This window comes from Ipomoea nil, unplaced genomic scaffold (genome assembly GCF_001879475.1).
Source record: "Ipomoea nil cultivar Tokyo-kokei standard unplaced genomic scaffold, Asagao_1.1 scaffold1566, whole genome shotgun sequence".
Taxonomy (NCBI): Eukaryota; Viridiplantae; Streptophyta; class Magnoliopsida; order Solanales; family Convolvulaceae; genus Ipomoea; species Ipomoea nil.
Genome location: NW_017617994.1, coordinates 309,822 through 325,226, shown reverse-complemented (window position 1 = coordinate 325,226; position 15,405 = coordinate 309,822).

The following is a 15,405-nucleotide window of genomic DNA, read 5'->3' as shown; positions in this document are numbered from 1 at the left end:
CCTTCAAAGTTTTCAGAAGACCCTGTTGTGCCAACAAATCCTTTACCCTAGATTGCCATAACCCAAAATTCCCTGTACCATCAAATTTTGATACCTCGAATTTTGTACTTGAACTGGTCATCTCAACAGAGCTCTGATACCAATTTGTTGAGATTAATAAGAACAAGAAAAATAATAATGGCAATAAATGATAAAGAAGACAAGATTTACGTGGTTCGGCAATGTGCCTACATCCACGGGAGTGAAAGTATTCTCTTATTATTTGTGATGGTGATCCAGGTGATGAGATACATTGATTATATTTATAGGCATATAATCTCCCTTTCACTCCTATTCCTTATATGAGACAAACTCATATTCCTAATCCTTATATGAGACAAACACAACACTTCTCTTGCTCAGAGAATCATTCAAGCAGTACCCTATAACCTAAACCATAAACAGTAAGTTGTCCCAAAACTTAACATGGTATGATATTCCTTTTATAGATCTCTATTAACCTAATCATTATTAAATAAAAAATTTTCAAGAGCAAAATAGTTGCTGAATTCTGGTGTTACATTTATAGCTAATAAAGTTCCTTCAGGAGAAGCACCCAGAGAGCAAGTTATAGCAGCAAGCAATGACTTACATCATAATTAGGCTGCTCTTGTTGCAACACACCAAAAACGTCACCATACAAATGGCGGCCATATTGTCCAAAGAATAAAAAAATGACAGAAATGTGACAGTAGAAAGCATCCATTTCTCAAAATGTGACTGGCTATTTTTGTAGACAAATTTATGAAAAAGACGTTTGGGACATGCGTTTGAGGTCAAAAATGCATGTCCCAAGCGTCCTCATTGATATTAGCATGCATAGAAGACATAATATGGTTCCACACTTTATCATTTCTTGCAGCCCATAATTTCCCACGGATAGATATCATAATACATAGTTCATTGTTATAGAGAGATTTGAAATTAGTCTCTAACCATCCAAGCAGATCAGTGCAGCCCTGATAAGCGACAAAACCAAGATAATCCCAGTAGTTGCAAGCAAGAGGACATATGACAAATAAGTGAAATGCAGTTTCATCATCAAGATTACACATTTGACAAATAGAGGGAACATGAACTCGTTTTTACCTTAGAAGATCCACAGTTAGGAGAGTAAAGGAACATAGTTTCCAGAAGAACAATTTGATTTTAGGAGGTAGCTTTAGTTTCCATGATTTTGTCCAAATAAAGAGGATCTCCTCTCTAAGCTGACCCTTAGTCTTATATAGAAACTTTTAACTGAATAGGCACCTTTCGTATCCTCAATCTAGATAATCCTGTCGTGATGTTTAAATTCTGCAATAGGAATGTTTTTAATGAGCTTAACATCATCAGGAACAAATAAAGCATCAAGAAGATCTGAATACCATGTTGTTTTAGATATGTTAAGAAGAGAATCCACATGCAATTCTTCACGGGAATCAGGAATAGGTGTTTGCACATAGGGAGAATTATTGTTTAGAAGCCATGAATCTTTCTATATGTTAATTGATGAACCATCACCAACTCTCCATGTACAACCATTCTGCAAGATATTTTAAGTTTCTAGGATACTTCGCCAAACAAAGGAGGGGTTACTGCCAAGGGTAGCCTCAAAGAAAGAACTTGAGTGATAGTATTTAGCTTTGTAAAGTCTAGAAAGGAGGGAATGGGGAATTGGATCAACCTCCAAGCCTGTTTGCCTAAGAGGGCCATGTTAAAGTCATGCATTTTCCTAAAATTCATGCCACCCCAATGTTTAGGAATACAAAGGGACTCCCATCGCTTCCATCTTATACACATGCTTCTCTCACCCTCACAGACCCACCAGAAGGCATTCATAGTCCTCTCTATTTCTCTCCCCAACTCCAAAGGCAAAAGGAAAACACTCTTGGCATAAGTATGAATGGCTTGAATTACATTTTTTAGGAGGATTTCCTTCCCAATCCTTGAAAGGAATCTATTTGTCCAACTCTTAATCCTTCCCACCACTTTGTCCTTAATGAAGCCCAATATTTCCCTCTTGTTTCTACCTATTTAGACCAAGATAATTGCCACTCAAGGTTCCCTCTCTCATATTCAAGACTCCACAGACATCCCTCTTGGAATCATCAGAAACATTTATACTAAAGGTTAGGGTGGATTTAGAGTAATTCGCAGTTTGTCCTGAAGCTTTAGCAAAAGAATCAATGATATTACGAAGAGTCAAACATTCATATGAGGAGGTTCCATAGAATATGTAACAGTCGTCAGCAAAAAAAGAGATTTGAGATAATGGGGGCATGTCTAGCAATTGAAATACCATGAATCAGACCCTCATTGACTTTGCTTTGGATCATGGAATGGAAAACCTCCAGAATAATTATAAAAAGATAGGGAGAGATTGGATCCCCCTGTCGGAGTCTTCTCTTGGGAAAAACTGCCCCAACCTCCCTACCTTCCACCAGGATCTTAAACTTAATAGTAGATATCAACTCCCAGATAAGGTTAATAATATAGACAGGGAAACCCAATTTCGCAAGAATGGCTCTTAAGAATTCCCAACTGACCCTATCGAAAGCCTTACTCATATCCAATTTGGCTCCAACAAAACCCACTTTCCTTTGAGTTTTCCTCTTTAGGTAGTGATTAAGCTCATAGGAAATCATAATGTTGTCAGTGACGAGCCTACCCGGCACAAATGCAGTTTGAGACTCGGAGATAAGATGATTTAGGAGGGGCTTGATCCTATTAGCCAAACCTTTAGAGACCAGCTTATACAAGATGTTGCAGAGGGCAATGGGCATTAAATCATTCATATATTCAGGCTTAACTTTCTTAGGAATGAGAACAATGTGTGTTCTGTTAAGGCCCTTTGGTAATTTGGAGTTAATTCCAGCAAAGGTCCCTTGTCTTTTGTGGCAATTTCGCATTTAGCCCCAGACTATAGTTTTTGCCACTTAACACCCCCAGACTATCATATTTTAGATGCTTTTGGTCCTTTCGGCAACTTTTCTTATGAAACTCCGTTTTAGACAAGGGTATTTTCATCACATCACTCTTTTTTTATTTTTTATTTTTTTTTATAGTTTTTGCCACTTAACACCCAAGATTATCTTTTTGCATTCACTAGTTGATAAGCGTCAAAAGATGTTAGTTTTTAAGAGCATTTTAAAAGAGTTTTGTGCTTGTTTTAGCCTTAAAGTTTTGCGCTTAAGAGTAATTTATACTAAAAACACGGTTTAGCATAGAAATATCTTCCCAATTGTACTTTTAATGTTTTTAGGTGTTTATGGACAGAAAAAGTGGCAAAAGAGGTTAGAAATATCAAAGACAAGAAGAGAGCGCATACAAGGACCAAACACGCCAAAGCCACGCGCGAAAGGAGGAGAAAAGGGGAATTATTTCCCATGTACGCACAGCTTTACGGCGTGATGTTGGCGTAAGAAGAACAAGGCAAAACAAGCGCAAAGGAAAGTTATTTTTTCTAATCTAGTGTAGTTTTACATTTTCCCTCACTAGGTTTTAGCCAAAAACTACTTGATTTTGCAAGAAGATTTGGAGAGTTGAAGCAATTTGTGGTTTGGATCTTCATTACCTCCTTGTCATTGAATAGATCTAACTTGCATTTGGGTAAAATCTACCCCTTACTCTTCTTTGCTTATATCATCTTTTGCCTATTTTGCAATTGCTTGATCTTGATCTTAATGATGGTTGGCTAAAATTCTAGGGATTGGGATTGTTGTGTAAATTACTATTGTGTTTATGGGTTTGGTTTGATTTCCTATATTGTTGTGATTGATTGTTGATGTTATGAATGTCTTGTTGTTGAGGATGATATTTATAGCTTCCTTAGAGTGGAGCCCAACTCCTTGGATGATGTTGGATTCCTAGATTTAGGTAAGAGATTGCTAAATCTAGGTAGGCCTCTTAATCCTCTACATTCCCCGCCCTAGATCCGAGAGGATAATGGTCCGGGAAGGAATGTAGGCAAGGTGTTCGAGAAATTGCTCCATAGGAAATATGAGCACTTGGGTGTCATAATTCGCTATGAGAGGCGTTTAGATCGAAATAGCGACACATTAGCAACATTTCTCTTAACTTGTAACTCAACATTCGAATCACCACAACCTCTCAATTGCGGGAAGAACCAATCACACAATGCAATTGAAGCACAATCCTAATCCGTTTTCCTCTTATTTGTCTTCTATTCCTTCAAAGCTATTCAGTCCTTGTTTATTAACAAACAACTCTCTGCTCAACCTTACTTGAATCGAGTCACTCAAAGTCAAATCAACCTCACTATATCTTTTGCCCAAACTTCCAAGTTGTCATTCCTTGAGTACGACACTCGGGGTGGTTCTCACTCCCGGTTTTACATCCCTTCATTCATCTTCACGATCCTTACACACCTAATCTTTTGACAACGCTTATAAAGGAAAACCGTAAACAAAAAGCGTTCCCGTCAAAATGGCACTGTTGCCGGGGAATGGTAAACGGTAGCTTGAGCGTTTGAGAAAGTGAGGAAGTACACCCTTTGAAACTCGATTTCAAGTTTCTTTTCTTTTCTTTTCTTTACCAAAGTGTGGTTACTTCTAGCCACACCATTTCTTCTAATCTTGAGAAAGAAGTTGATGCACACTCGATCACGCGTAGGACAAGGATTACTCCTGTTGAATCTGAAAATTTAGAGAACTGCTAGAGGAAGGTTAAGGACCGAAGAAGACCGAGAAGTAGAAAGTGAAATGGCATCTGCTAGTGCGGTAAACAACCAAGGGAAGAATGAAGGACCAGTGCCAGGATTGGCCCAACAACCAAATCATCCTCAGCCAGGAGGGAATGCATTTGAAGGTTCTCCACCTAGAGAATACTTGAACAACAACATTAGACTCGATGAAGGAATACATGGATATGCGGTAAGAAGGAATGCAGTGGATAATGCACAAGGGGAAGGACACATGAGGACCAAAGAGGAGTACATGACTCCAGAATTTTCTATGCATAACTCCATCTACATTCAACCTATGGAAGGGATTAATTTCACCATCCACCCCTCAGTTATTAATCTGGTACAAAACAATCCGTTTAGTGGATTACCTTCGAAAGACCATCATACCCATATGACTAGATTCATTAGATCTTGTAGCATGTTTAGGCCGAATGGAGTCCCGGAAGACATCATTCACCTGACCCTGTTTCCCTTTTTCGTTATCGGAGAAGCGGTAACCTGGTTAGACTCTCAAGACAACGAGCATTTCACATCATGGGGACAGCTGCATCGGGAGTTTGTGAATGAATTTTTCCGCTTACAAAGACGATGAAGGTGCGCAAACAAGTGTAGGATTTTAAACAAAGATCATCCGAGTTGTTAGGAGAAGCGTGGAGAAGGTTTAAGACGTTGTGCAGACAATGCCCACCCGATCTACTGCATCCTTGGGATGTGATTAGTTCATTTTATGGAGGCCTAACTGATGAAAGTAAAATGCTTTTGGACTCATCTTCTAGTGGAGTTTTGTGTCGTCATCATCTACTAATGTTGAAGCACTGATTGAAAGAATTTCTTCTAACACCTCCTTTTGGTATAATTGAACAGATACTAAAGCAAGGATGTATGAAGTGTCTGAGAATGTAGCCCACGATGGGAAAGTTGAGGCCATGAGCCACGAAATTAAGAAGCTATAAGGTATGATTTAGAAAATGGAAGCCAAAAATCAACCGTGTATGGCCCTTGCCTTATATTGCAATATATGCGGATGGGCACATGAGACGGTTATCTGTACTTCACCGAGCGAAATAGAAAATATGGATGAAATAGCTTATGTTCAAGGGCAAAGAGGAAATTCATACGAGAACAACTTTGGAGGAGGTAATTATGGTTCGAAACCCACTCAAGTATGGAACCAGCGAGGTCCATCCAAGGTAAACCTCAGAACATGCAAGGCAGTAGACCTGCCTATGGCCAGAGTAGAGAAAGAGGCTCAATCACCTATAGCCCACATTCTGGAGGAGGTAACAATGCTCTCTACCGACCACCACATGTTTCGCAAACCGATTTGCGACCCTATCAACCGGATATGAGAGAATTCAATGAAAAATTATCCCGAGCAATTCAAGAGCTGAAAAACGATAGAGTTATACTGAAACAGGAGATCACTCAAGAATATAGACAGGATTTGGCTGCCATGAGGCAGGAGACACAAACCTCAATCAAAAGCATGGAAATTCAAATTTCACAATTGGTTAAGTTGATAACTGAAAGACCATCTGGGCCATTACCAAGCACGACGGAGAACAACCCGAAGCAAATAGTTAATGCAATATCAGTTCGTCTAGAACCTGAGAAAGACGAAACCAACAAGAAACCAGAAAAATCTTCTAAAGGTAAAGAGGTTGTGGAAACTATTGACACAGAGGAGGCAAAGGCAGAAAACAAACCGGTAACGTCTCATTACCGCGCTCAAATTCCTTTCCCACTAAGAATGGTGAACATGGCCGAGCTGGAACAACGAGGTAAGTTTAATGCCTTACTAAGAAAACTTCATATTAACATGCCTTTTTTTGCACACACTTAGAGAGTTACCTAGGTTAACTTGTCACTTGAAAGAGCTAGCTAAGCACAAGAAAGAGATTCACTATAACACCCCCGATTTTTACCACATTTTTAAAACTTAAATGCACGGGAAAACATCTAATCATCAAGACATAAAGCAAACGGAAACTATATAAATTCGGGACGTGTTATGCCACACCTATCTCAGACATAGGTGCAAAGGCGAGAAAAACTATCAGTTCAACAAAACATAAAGTGTCAAGGCACACAGGCCACTAAACTAGGCTCACAGGCCAACGAAGATAACGTCTACACAGGACAGCTAATCTATCTAGCGATCCACGTCTAGTGCTCTCAGACATCTACTCAACACCTGTAGATCAAGGGAATAAACGTGGGGATAACACCCGGTCAGCGAATATTGCTGGTAACCCATCAATACACGTTAAATATCATATATAGATAAGTATAAATCAAAACCATTTTGAAACGGAATACAATATATAACATTTCAAAGCCATGGAGAGAAGTCAACTTCAAAGACTCATCAAACACTCTAAAAAGAAATGGGGATCACCATCCTCACATCAACAACAAGGCAACAAACATGAAAGACAAACAACTCAGGATGCATTCTACTGATCACAAAGTAGAATACATCAAGACATGCTCATAAGCAAAGAGTTCACATTCACACATTGGCAACTACATGCCATAGTGACAACTACATGTCACAAGTATCATAGTTCCAACCTTATGCCTTGTTCCAACCTTATGGCTACCCCCGGCCTTATTTCGGTTCCAACCATTACCTCCTAGTGCCACCCTGTACTTCTGAGTCCAACCTTTTGCCTCCGGGGACCGTCATCCCCCCACCTACACTCCTATTCACCGCCGAACTCTCATTACACGAGGGTACCATTAATTTCACAATCACAAAACCGCCAAACTCGTGAGCAAAACTCAAGTAACAAACCCCACCAATCTCAATCATAGTCACACAATGTCATCATCATTATCAAGAAGACTAAGGTTCAACAATAACCTTAATCAAGTATCAATCAAAGGGTACAACGATTTACATACGTTCATGTCATAAGAATCAATCAAGGATCACAACAAAGACATGAGACCATACTCAACAACAAAGGATCACAATCCAACACCAAATGATTGTCAACACAAGTTGCCAATCCCAATAGGAAGGAACAAACCACACATACTAGCATTTCAACATCAAACTAGCATGCTTAACAAACAGATAGACCAAAAGTAGTTCCAAAGAACATTCAAGACTCACAATAGCCCAACGAATCACAAAGTCGGACCCTTAGCACGATTCAAGACACCAAATCCTACATGGATTCCTAACATACCGTTTAGACATATGAAACATCAAGAAGACTCACAAATAGCCCAATAAAACAACATCGGGAGGTCAAAAATCAATACCGAGACAAAAGAATCACGGGGCAAAATCCCCGCACATCACCAAAATGGTACCCCGCATGTAACACCCCTAAATTTTAAAACTTTTAAAGCTTATGGAATAAAGGTAATTCTATTATCAATTCCCAAACAGAACATAAACTAAACATAATAGTCGGGGTGCTATGCCACATCTGAGCTGGAGAACTCAGATGTACAGGTTAAACTATCCAAACATAAGAAATCCTCAAATCAATATCTAATACAACTTCAAGGCACGTAGGCCGATAATAGAACTAATCTAACTAGGTCCATGGGTCCAACTAGCGCGCTCTAGAGCTATTCATCTGTGCCTGAAAGCCAAATAATATTTGTTCAGTAAATAATGCTGGTAACCCACTCCAACGCGTTAAGTACAATATAGGTAGATATAAGGAAAATCATTTTGAAGCCGGAATACATATATACTTATGAAACTCTTATTTAAAACCGAGGACCGACTCAATCAAGCGATGACATATACATTCAATATAATTAATCATACATATAAAGATTCTAGCATGCATCCTAAGGTCACAAGACTACCCAATATCAATCATATCAATATCTAGTTACTATTTCAGTCATAATCAACAATAAGACACGTATGCACATATGGTGGTGCCGCAGGACCATTCACATGACCCGAACCTTGAGTTCCATTGCCAAGGGGTCAGTGCATATAGCCCTGACATGGCCCTGCAGCACTTTAACTTGTACCACAGCACAAGGAGATTGATCGCAACCAATCAATGAACTGCAGCCCATTTATATCATAAACGTTTGATCGCAACCAAACAGTGGACCGCAGCCCTATTATCATGTATATCTGATCGCAACCAGATTATGGACCGCAGTCCTATATATATATATATATATAATATATATATATATATATATATATATATATATATATATATATATATATATATATATATATATATATATATATATATATATATATATATATATATATATATAACAGCCCAAACAACATGCAACCCACATTAACACATAACGAGGGGGGATCATCGGGGAACACTTGTCCTAATATAACTCGTATGTGACGAACCACATTAACCCACCCATGACACTTCCTATGGGATCATACACCTTCCTCCTAGGCCAACGGGATACCAATTCAACTAGCATGCAATACACAAGACTCTTTAATCCTAAGAACGGTACCCGATACATCAAACTAGACTCACACACGGCAAACGGGGTACAACGGGACATGGGGGAAACATCAAACGGGGAAAAACATCACATTGCCCACCAACTTTCCAGCGGGTGGAGGACCACCCGCCGGCGGCGGCCATAGTTTCCAGCGGGTGCCCAACGGGCAGTCGCCTGCCCGCTGGGAACCGGTACAAAGGGGCAGCGGGTAGGTGGCGGGCACCCCTGCCCCCACCTACACCCCACTGACTCATATGTAATATTTCGGTCCTGGGATCCTCCGTAGAACCCGAAACCATGTCCAGACACATTCAAACATAAACGACAACACCACGTATTCAAGTAACGGAATTAAACCAAGAATCACACCAAATGCTTCCTAACATGATTCCTAACCATGCCCAGACTCAACACCTGATCATGCAAAATCCCACCCAACATACCAAGAATAACATAATACGAAATCCGTGTTATTACCCTAGGGCTCTAGACATAATCAAAACACCAGATCATTCATATAACTTATCATAGTATCAAGAACATCAAGATTATCACATAAGCATCAAGATTAACACATAAACATCAAGATTATCATATAAACACCATATAAAACCTAGGCAAAGCTCTATCAAGACTCAAGCACATAATCATATATCAAAAGAGCGAATGAAGAAGATATAGCAAAGAAAATAGGTTTTGTTAAGACATGGGTTACCTCTTAGACGTAATTAATCCTCCCTTGGATATTAAGGTTCTTCTCTAAGATTTCCATTCGATTGATCTCCCTAGGCTTGGTGGTGGGAAATCTCCCGGGAATATTTTCGTGTAATATAACTATGGGTGGTAAGGGTTCTAATTACTTTCTAATCCCCTATTTATAGAATTAGGAATCCTAATCATAATCTGAATAGTAAAGGCCTACTTTCTTCATTCCTAATAGATATATAGGTCTAGGATTCCTAATTAGAATCTGACTAGTAAAAGGTTTACTCTCTTTATTCCTAATAGGCATAAGACTCTAGTTTAAGAAAGGGTCCACTGTAACACCCCGTGTTATGGCCTTCAATCCTGGATTAATTATTAAATTAATTCCATTAATGATAATTAAAAAGGGTTTAATTTGGATAGGATTCCGTTTAATTAATTAATATGGTCACCATGGATCGTGGACCCTTGCCTAAACTAGAGTCTTAAGCCTATTAGGAATAAAGAGAGTAAACCTTTTACTAGTCAGATTCTTATTAGGAATCCTAGACCTATATATCTATTAGGAATAAAAAAAAAGTAGGCCTTTACTATTCAGATTAGGATTAGGATTCCTGATTCTATAAATAGGAGATTAGAAAGCAATTAGAACCCTTACCACCCATAATTATATTACACGAAAATATTCCCGGGAGATTTACCACCACCAAGCCTAGGGAGATCAATCGGATGGAAATCTTAGAGAAGAACCTTAATAGCCAAGGGAGGATTAATTAAGGGTAAGAGGTAACCCATGTCTCAACAAAACCTATTTTCCTTGCTATAATGTTCTCCTTTGGCTCCTTATTCTATGCTTGTGTCATGATAAATCTTTTATGATGATTACGATATGATCTTGATGTTGATGAGATGATCTTATGTGTTGATCTTGATAATCTTGATGATTATAAGAGATCTTGATAATTATGTGTTGTTCTTGATAAATCTTGATGTTCTTGATTTTAAAGGTAAAGGTATGATTTTGTGATTTAAATATGATTAGAGCCCTAGGTTAAATCGTGAATTTTGTATTGTGATATTCTTGGTATATTTGGGTGGGATTTCGCATGATCGGGTGTTAATTACGTTTAGAAGTCATGTTAGGATGTATTTAAATGTGATTCTTGGTTTGATCCGTTATTTGACTACGTGGTGTCGTCGTTTGTGTTTAAAAGTGTCTATGCATGGTTTCGGGTTCCACGAAAGATCCCGGGACCAAAGTATTGCAAAAGAGTCAGTGGGGGGTAGGGGAACCCGCCACCAACCCGCTGCCCCTAAGGGCGTCGCCGGCAGCGGGCAGTCGGCGGGCAGGCGACTGCCCGCCGGGCTCCCGCTGCCCAGTAATTCACCGCCGGCCACCCGCTGTGGGATGGTGGTTTTCCCCATTAGATGTTTCCCCAACCCCCGAGGTGTCCCAATGGACCCCGTTTGTCGTGCCTGAGTCTAGTTTGATGTTTCCGGTACCATTCGTAGGATAAAAGAGTCTTGTGTATTGCATGCTAGTTGAATTGGCCTAGGTGAAAGATGTATGAACCCCTTAGGAGTATTCCTAGTATGTGGATGACCACGGGCATATGTTTATTTATACGTTTTCTCCCCCTTCCCAATGTGCTAATGTGAGTTGCATGTGCTTGCTGTGTGTTATGTGTGCATGATACCCCAATTTGGTTGCGATCAAATTGGCTATACGGGCAGTTGGATGGGTTGAGAACCATTGGCTGTTAACCAGGCCGGTTGCGATCGGTCAGGTATATAAATATTATATAAGGCTGCGGTCCACCGTTTGGTTGCGATCAAACGTTTTACATGTGCTGCGGTTCATAATCTGGTTGCGATCAGAAATACACTTTTTGGGCTGCGGTCCACCGTTTGGTTGCGATCAAACGTTATGATGAGCTGCGGTTCATCGGTTTGTTGCGATCAACCCCTTCGTGTTGCGATACGAGGCAGGGTGCTGCGGGGCCGTGTTAGCGCTATATGCGCTGACCCTCATGTATGGGCATGCGATTGGTCCTGTGGCGCCACCAAAGTGTGCTTATGTGTTGAGATAATGATATGAATGATGTGAAGTAATCTTGTGACCTTAGGATATATGCTAGTATCTTTATATGCGTGATTATAACTGCTGAATGTGCTTGTCCCTACTTGTTGAGTTTATTCTTGATTTTAAAGCTAGAGTTTCCTAAGTATATATTTTCCGGCTTCAAAATGCTTTTCCTATATATATATATATATATATATATATATATATATATATATATATATATATATATTTATTACCATCGGAGGTCCTCCAAGTATAGTGGTTTTGCCACGTTTAGTCTTAAACTTTCAAATTGACCATTTGTGGTCCTTCGACTTTCAAATTTAACCATTCGTGGTCCAAGTTAACCACTCATGGCCTTTCAAGTTTTAAACTTTAACCAATCGTGGTCCTCTTAAAAGGACCATGGTTGGTTAAAATTTAATAGTTGAAGGACCATGGCTGGTTAACTTGGACCACGGATGGTTAAATTTGAAAGTCGAAGGACCACAAATGGTCAATTTGAAAGTTTAGGACTAAACGTGGCAAAACCACTATAGTCGGAGGACCTCGGATGGTATTAACTCTCTCTCTCTCTCTCTCTCTCTCTATATATATATATATATATATATATATATATATATATATATATATATATATATATATATATATATATATATATATATATGTGTGTGTGTGTGTGTGTGTGTGTGTGTGTGTGTGTGTGTGTGTGTGTGTATTATATATATATATATATATATATATATATATATATATATGTATATATATATATATATATATATATATATATATATATATATATATATATATATATATATAAACCTATATTGTATTTTAACGCGTTGGAGTGGGTTACCCGCATTATTCGCTGAACAGATATATTTGGCTTTCAGGCACAGATGAGTAGCTCCGTAGCGCGCTCGAGAACCCAAGGCTTAGATAGTTAGCTTCCGTTTCGGCCTGCGTGCCATGGTGATGTAATGAAATTGTTTTGAGGATAATTAGATAGTTTAGACTATGCATCTGAATTCTCCAGCTCAGATGTGGCATAGCACCCCAAACACTTATGTTTAGTATGCTCTGTTATTGGGATTTAATGATAGTATTACCTTCATTTCATAAGCTTTGAAAGTTTAAAATTTTAGGGGTGTTACAGTTGGTATCAGAGCCTAAGTTTGACCCCAGGATAAGATGCTTAAGACAAGACTTTAGGACATTAAGCTTGAGCTCTAGGTATTTAGGTGCATAGGATTCAGGAAACTTATGACGCGCGGTGAGATTGTGGGTTTACCTATCTCTACATGCCTAACTTTCCCCTCACTCTAATCTACACTTAATTTAAGAATCCCCCCACGCTTATCGCATCAAGGTAAGGGTGCAACCCACTAACTTACCGCTACAATAAATATTGGTACTGTAGACCATCAGCATGGCACAAACAAGAAGTCAGTCAAGGACCCCCCAAACCCTCCGCTCATGAATCTCTTGTTCAGAATCTACAACAACTAACTCAGGCCGCCCAGGCACTAAGCGGCGCAGTCCTCCATAACAACAACTGACCACCACCGCCACCAAACGGAAACTCAGATGTCACTCGGCAAGTTTCAAACCATCGCCCACCCACCTTCTCAGGAGAAGAGGACCCACGATCCTCGAAGACTGGGTCCGAACCTTCGACAAAATCCCCGGGCTAGTGGAATGCCAAGAGGAAACGCGCGTAGAGATAGCCTCATTCTACTTCGGACACAAGGCCGACCTTTGGTGGATCCACGAAGGACCCACTTATAGACAAGAACTGGGGTTCAACTGGGAATGCCTAAAAACACGGCTACGAGAACGGTTCTACCCCGCGCACGTAAGGGCAAACCATGTACGAGGAATTTCTCCACCTCAAACAAGGGATGACTACCGTCATGGAATATCACAAACAATTCCTCGAGCTGACTCATTCGCACCCGAATTAGTTCCAACAGAGACAACCAAGATAGAGAAGTTTGTGTCAGGCCTCAACTTCGAAGCCCGAAAGGCCCTAATCGTAAGCAAACCCCGAACTCTTAACGAAGCCTACACCAGCGCTGCCGACCGCTATCAAATCTAACTACTACAACGGGGAGTTCATGAACAGATCCGGAAAAGGAGTAACGAAGGTGGGGGACCACCTGTAAAGAGAACTAGGACACCAATTAAATACAAGGAAGTGAAGTAACACATGAACAACGCCTCTGCTTAGTCTTTAGTGCGAGGTAAGTATATCATTTTGACTCGTGAAACCTTTGCCTCAGCTTGAACTATCATTTTCCCTTGAATCCCAGCCTTTCGATATTCCTAATTGTTGAGACCCTTGCCTCGAATCCATGATTATCCTTAAAAGCAACCAAACACCCGTTGTGCCTTTACCTACTCCTTGTTGTATCTAATTTATCCCTAGAAACCCTAAATCGTTATGAGCTTAGAATCATTGTCATTGCTCTAGTTTTGTATCCCTCTCTTTTGAACCATTGCTAAGACCCTACAAGTGGTGTAAACCCCTCGCTTTGCCTAAATGGCGCAAGGGTTGACACTTATTAGGTTGGTGTTAGGATAGTTGTTAAAAAGGACTCGGCATGTTAAGCAAGGTTGGCAGGCGCGTAGAAAATGTCGCGCACTAAGCTCTACTGCAATAAGAAACCTTAATTGGGAATGAGGACCTTGATGGTTTTAAGACACCGTAAGAAATACATTCGACACACAGAATCACCAAAACGTCACGCGACAACGAGAACAGTTAACAAAATGCATTCCAAGGAAGAGAAAGGCATCACTAAGCATTTGATCGCTAAAGGATTAAATGGGACCGTACGACATGCCAAACCTCAAGAAAGACCAAAGAGGGCTTGTTGTGAACCAAGACAAGGAGATGACAAAAGTTGGATTACAATCAGCCACCTTATGAAGATTTCAAGATTATTAACTGTAAACGAGACCCGACCGATTGGACAAGTAGCAAGGACCTACGTGAGTCCTTGGAGTAAAGAGCCAAGGATCATCTCAAGGTGTTAAAAAAATTAGGCCCACATCTTGTTTTCAAGAGGTGCTATCGATAGCGTTAGTTGTGAAGTTACAGTTGAACCCTACAATCCAACCAACTAGGAATGATTGACAAAAAGACGTGCAAACCAAGAAGTCGGGTTACGGACTTACAAAGGCCTCGAGTCAACCTCTAAGGTTGGACCTAGTCTCTTACAACCATGGCTATCGTTCGAGTATCCAAAAGACTCTTTCAAGATCTCTCCGTAAAGAGCCAGAATGCCCAAAACTATGGTACAAACCCGTCCCAGTCCTTAGCCCTTTGTTTACCTTACCCAAAAATCCCCAAATCCGTGAAGAATAAAGGAGACATCCCTTCCGTCCAAGAAGAACAAAATAAAACGACTAGAGTCTAAGG